The following is a 6,445-nucleotide window of genomic DNA, read 5'->3' as shown; positions in this document are numbered from 1 at the left end:
TTCGCTAGAATGATTTATGGTTGGCACATTAAATTATCTGCTAGGGGACAAAACTAACAGCTAATCCATGATTCCACTAAATTTTTTTGGGTGTGGCTTGTAGTAGAAGTTTTACTGTTTACAATCCCTGCCCATTTTCTTTAGATTCAGAAGGGGCCCGAGGCCCAACACTTCCGTTGTGCTTCACGTGTTCTTGAGACCATTGGTTGCCTTTTCTTTGCTTGATTGTACCAAGAAACTGAAAAATAAAACTAATGATATCGATGAAATTCGTCTACATTGAAACTCGGTCCTGCTTTTCTTGTGTGTAGTTAATATCAAGAGGATTCCTTTTTTCAAATATCTCATGATGTTAATATCTTAAAGATCACTCCGGACAGTGTTTCACTGTTTCCCAGCAATGTACTGTCTGGACTCTGTCATATCATCTATACCATCTTGTGTTTCCCATATATATCTGTTATTACTTTCGATGCACCTCTCTTTTATTCATTTCAAGATTTCTTCAAGATTTTTAATCAACCGATTTTTTCTCATATATTTGCTTTTTTTTTTTCACTTTTTTTTTTAACTTTTAATTAGAGATTAATCACTGTTCGTACTGAATGGACCCATGAAGGGGTAAAACACTGATCCAGAAAATTTTTTTCAAAGTGCAGATAATAGGACTCGAACTAAGGAACACACCTAATCGAACCCAGTACAAACACTTTGAAACCAAAAACCCAATCAACTCGACCAATCCCATGTGTTATATATTTGCTATTACTTCCTATGCACCTCCCTCTTTTATTCATTCCAAGATTTGTTCAACAAAAATACGAGTACTCTCTCTCTCTCTCTTTGATTTTCTTCTTCCTCTCGGTGGTTTTTTATGCTATTTCTAAAAACATTACGGGAAATTTATTAATTATTCTATCTGGCAACTCTGCTTTTAGTTTAGTCATATGAACAATTTTCTATAGTTCAAATGATTGGTTTTATTCAATGCAGTCTTGTTGCTGAATATTATTTAACTAGTCGCTAATCCGTGCGATGCACGGGAAAGCTATTGATAACTTCCCCAATATGAAAAAAAATAAATAAATAATCAAGATCATGGTATAAATTATATACCAAACCAATAAAATCTATCACTTACAAAGTAATAAAATCTATCACATACAATGAAATATCGTGATAACCAAGAGCTTGAGATAATATTTAGAAAATATATAACTAATAGAAGTACACTCCAATACAATTAATTACACAAATATAGTTAATTTCATACTCATTCAATCAAATATCTTTCATAAATTACATTAATCATTCTTGATATTCAAGATGTATCTAAATTTTAATATTGTCAGTAAACAAAGATGCTAGACCTCAATGGGATTGAAAAGGAAACATAATGCCAAGTTACACAATTGTTGAAATAAATTGCACGGAAGAGTTGAACAAAAATTGTAAATTTTCACTTATAAAAGTTACAACTTAAGAGGAAAAATAAAATACTAAGACCAAAAGTGAAACTCTAACACCAATAATGTTGTATAGTCTCAACCTTCAGATGAATAAAATGACATTGTTTGGAAGCAAAGACAAATAAATGTACCAAATTTTGAGTAAAGATTGCTTTAGTCATCTGGCTTAAATAGTAGAACTATTTTTAAAAAAATTGCTTTGGACACTTGTAAGCCAATAAACAAAACAAACCCTCATCACACAAATTTGGAAAGAATAGATGTTGAACTATATGAATGTAAAAAAGAAGAAAATGTACCAATTGAATGGCAAAAAAGAGCATTAATCGAGTAAAAATATAAATTGATCGTATATATGAAAAAAAAAAAAGGGTGAGACATTAAATTCAAGCCGAAGATGAGCTACTAATAACATATTTCATAATTTAAATTCAAATTCAAATCTATAAAGATGTATTTCATGACTCTAGCCGACCTTTTCTTTACATACCAACAATAAAAAAAATAAATAAAACAAAGTTATAAATCAAAGTTTACAATTGTTTTATGTGTTAGTTTTTTTATTATAAATTATTATTGTTTCTTGATTACACCTAGCATCATTGTATATGAACGCTAAAATACAAATATATTCGTAACAAATTAATGGTGAAATATGTCTAGTATTCCATAGCAAAAGTGATTCTCATCAGGATTTGAAATCATGAAAAACAAATAAACTAACCAAAAAAATATTCAAAAGATTTTATTTCCTTTTCAAATTAGTGGTGAAGGGAAAAATAAAACTATAGCTCCCCAATCTTTAATCTCTCTCTCTCTATATATCTTCATTGAGGCATTCCCTTAAAAAAAATCATCAACATTGCTAATCAATGCAATAAACCCAAAAATGCAAGAGAGTAGGGAAAACCGATTAAAAAAAGTATTAAAAGAAACAAAAGGGATAAAAAAATTTATCACCTTCAGTCTTGCAGTAAGGTAGAAGCTTGGCTCACTCCATAATGGTTTGCAACCACCTACAAATCAAAAAATCTCAAATTAAATTGCTGAAATTTTTTTTAGCTTTTCCGGTTTAGAGTTTTGTTTACATTGCAAACCTTTGCTCAAGGTGATGGCATTTTTGGCAGGTTACTATCATAAGCTCGCAAAACTTTTATTGTTTTACTCAATTTGTACAATCATACACCCCATTAACCCCACGGTGGGGTTAAACTGCCGGTATAAAACATGGAATTAAATTAGATTTAAAATACTCGTATTAGAATAGCCAACTATAATACTACTTTCTAAGTGAAACAACCTCCTCAAATATCTAGTACAATTTACATAGACGCACAAATGTGAAAAGAATCTGACTTGAAGGCCCAAACTAACTAAGAAGGAAGAAGCCGATCTAAGACTTCAATATATGTAAAAACTACATAGTACGTTTTCCAATAAAAGTTAAAACACCATAAATTAATTATCATATAATCATACGTACATTCAGATTCGCATATGGTGGACGACCGTCAGGGGGTGGATGCGCATGGGGACATGGTGGTGAATGCTAGCAATGTGGTGATGATGATTGTGAGTACTGCTGGCATGGTGGTGGTGGTGGTGATGATGATGGTGACTGTTGTCACGGTGATGGTGATGATGTTTGCGACTGTGGTCAGGGACTGGTGCCGGTACGTAGATGGGGAGTTTGGGAACATGGTTCTTCTGGCTCATCTTTGCCTCCTTCGTCCCTGTTTCCACCCTCACCTCCACCTTCTCCGTCATCACTTGCCTCGCTCCTCCATCCTTGCGGTCTCTCTTCTTGCTAGATTTTCTGGAGCAAGCAAATATTACCTGAGACCTTTCTCATTGAATTTGACGGAGAGAGCTTTGTTTTTAGGTTTCTTGCCGTATGGTCTTGGAGACAGGTTTTACTACGTATGGTCTTGTAGTAGGGTTTTATATAGAGTAGTTTTGTTTAAAAAAATAATAAATATATAAGATATAAAACCTAAAATAAAAAGAAAATTAAAATAGTGGTGACGTGGAAAAAATAATAAATATATAAGATATAAAACCTAAATAAAAAGAAAATTAAAATAGTGGTGATGTGGAAAATTGTGGGAGCTTCAAAAGCTTCGGTTATATATATATATATATATATATATAGATTAGTGTGGTCCTTGTTGCTCTAGTAACTACTACGCAAGGGTTTATATATCATTCAAAACATTTATGATGTCCTTAAGAAATTTTTTTTGCCTCTATAATCTTATCAAACAGGATAGAAGATGGCTTTTGATTATGCATTCATTCTTTTTGGCAACTCTTTTATATATGTAGTTTAATTAGCACTTCTTAATATTTTTAATGGTGACATTTAGAATTTAAATTCCCCTTTTCAATTGTAACCATCAAAATTATCAACAAAATAATAATAATAATAATAATAATATAAGATGACTTCTAGTGTGATTATTGTGGATGCAAGTGCAATTTCCCAATTCAACTCAACATTATTTATATCTGTCGGTATAAATATATCTAATCCAACATAAAAATAATGAAATTTGTATTTATGGGTACAGAATTCAACTCAATGTAGAAAATCTAACTTGTTTATTAAAGAGACTAAAAGTGAGTTCAAACTACGATCAAAGAGTATCCAGCAAATGCAAATATACAAAGTATAGAATAAAAAAAAAATATATATATATATATACTCTATATCAAATGCATCATATAATCAGTTGAATGGAAATTTGTTTTGTCCATTGAGATAGAAACCTCAATGTATAGTATCTAATATCTATACCATATATTTTATACATATATAATAATGTTTGATTAGCAATTAATGTTTCTAGTCTCTTGTCCTGTCAAGTCAAGTTTTGAAGAAATTATACGTTACCACCCTAAATAATACCATATATTTCATTTTGTACTCTAAATTTTTCGAATATACATTTTGCACCTTAAACTATGACTTTTGTTACATTTTGTACCCAACATTAAGTTTTCTATTAAAAGAAAAGACAAAAGTTTATTTTTAGTCCTTAGGTTTATTTTTATTTTGACATTTTACCTTTCAAAGTTCTCATTTTTGGACTTTCATATTTGGTTCGGTTTTTATATTAGACTTACTATTTACATATGATTGTACCAAGAAAATGACAAAACCGAGTGGAGCAATTCTATAATTTTTGGCATGGTTCCTTTTTAATGTTTGTAATTGTATAATAAAAAATAAATTAAAAACTTGATGATTGCAAAATTTATATATAATGAATCTAATAAAAATTAAATATATTATTGTTGATCTGGACAGTAGACTTCGGCATTACATGATATTGCACAAGTGCACAATCTATCTAATGTCCAACACAACTTGAGAAGAAAGTTTCATTAAAGCAAAATTTAAAGCCATTAGAGAAAAGAATACATTTTTCTAAGATATATAAATAATCTCTTTTTTCAACCAAAAATAAAAATAGAAGACAAAAACTGGTTATCGGTCTAAAATTATAGTACCATGAGTTTAGTTCAGTTCTCGATCAGGGGCCCAACTTTTGGACATGGTCTCTCTTCCATTAGACTGTGAATATGTCTCACACTTTACCTTTTTTTTTTTTTTTTTTTTTTTTCTTTTTTGCAGGTGGGGCCCAAATTCTATAAGTTGTTTTTTGGACATGGTCTCGATTATTATTATTATATTATTTTGATAAATAAGATTCTCCTCCGTTAGAAGATGGTATGATTGGCACATTAAATTAACAGCTCGGTGACAAAATTAACGGCTAATCCTCCGTCCTACTTATTTTCTTTCGATGCAAACGCGGCCCGAGGCCCAACAGTCACATTGTGATTCATGTGCTTTTGAGACTATTGGTTGCTTTTTCTTTGCATTATTGTACCAAGAAAATGAAAAATAAAAATAATGAAATCGATGATATTTGCCCACATTAAAACTCGGTCACCCTTCACCACAGCATTACTTTTACTCACAATTCACTTCTAACCCACCCTCTTGCTAGCATTCCTCTCTCTTTTATCAATCATCACACAATTAATTGTAGAAATTTCCTTCTAAAAAAATTGTAGAAATTTAAATGGGAATTTGAATTAGTAAGGCCTGTTTGGTGCAATTCTCAGGGGCTGAACTCTTGGACTTAATGTGAAATTGATGATGAAAGTTCAAAAACGTGTACAAAACACCTTTGAACGTTTAGACCCAAAAAAAAAAACAACTTAACCAATACAAGCAATATGTCAAACAACTAGTGTGCGGAAACTTAACACATGCTATAATATGAAATTGGTTAAAAAACTATCTAAGCCATAATAAAATAAAACCACAGCAGATAATATAAAGGCAAAGATAGAGAGGAAGGAAGATGCAAACACAAAGACAACACGCGATGTGTTATCGAAGAGGAAACCGAAGTCCTCGGCGAAAAACCTCTCCGCCGCCCTCCAAGCGGTAATCAATCCACTAGAAAATACAGTTGGGATACAAGGACAGCAATAGACCCTCCAAGCCTAATCTACCCAGTGCACCTAAGCCTTCCAAGCTTCTTGCTCCAACGAGGTTGCGCCGAACCTTTTTCTTTTCTAACTTCCCGGATTCCGCTACTAGACCGTAGCATCAACCAATGAAGATTGACTCCTTCCTAACTGCTTCCCAGAAATCCAAACAACTGTCTCACGGTGAAGATGATGGTGAGAACCAGGTTTGGTATAATGCCTCTCAAGGATTTGACAATGGAGAGGAAGAGAGTAGGGGATTTGAAGAGACTCTAAGGTATAGATTGTGGGTGAAACAATCTGGTTTTTCTTTAGGGTTTCTCTCTCAAAATTCTCTCTGGAAGCTCTCTTTCAATCGTGGGTAAAAGGGGTATTTATACTGGAGTGGGAGAGGAATGTGAAACGTCAGGTTTTACAAAACAGGGGTGGCTCGCGACTTGACCTCGCGGCTTGACTAAGTCGCGAGATCC

The sequence above is a fragment of the Quercus robur genome, chromosome 4 (genome assembly GCF_932294415.1).
Source record: "Quercus robur chromosome 4, dhQueRobu3.1, whole genome shotgun sequence".
NCBI classification, from domain to species: domain Eukaryota; kingdom Viridiplantae; phylum Streptophyta; class Magnoliopsida; order Fagales; family Fagaceae; genus Quercus; species Quercus robur.
The sequence above is the reverse complement of the archived record's forward strand: the minus strand, read 5'-3'. Positions refer to the sequence as shown.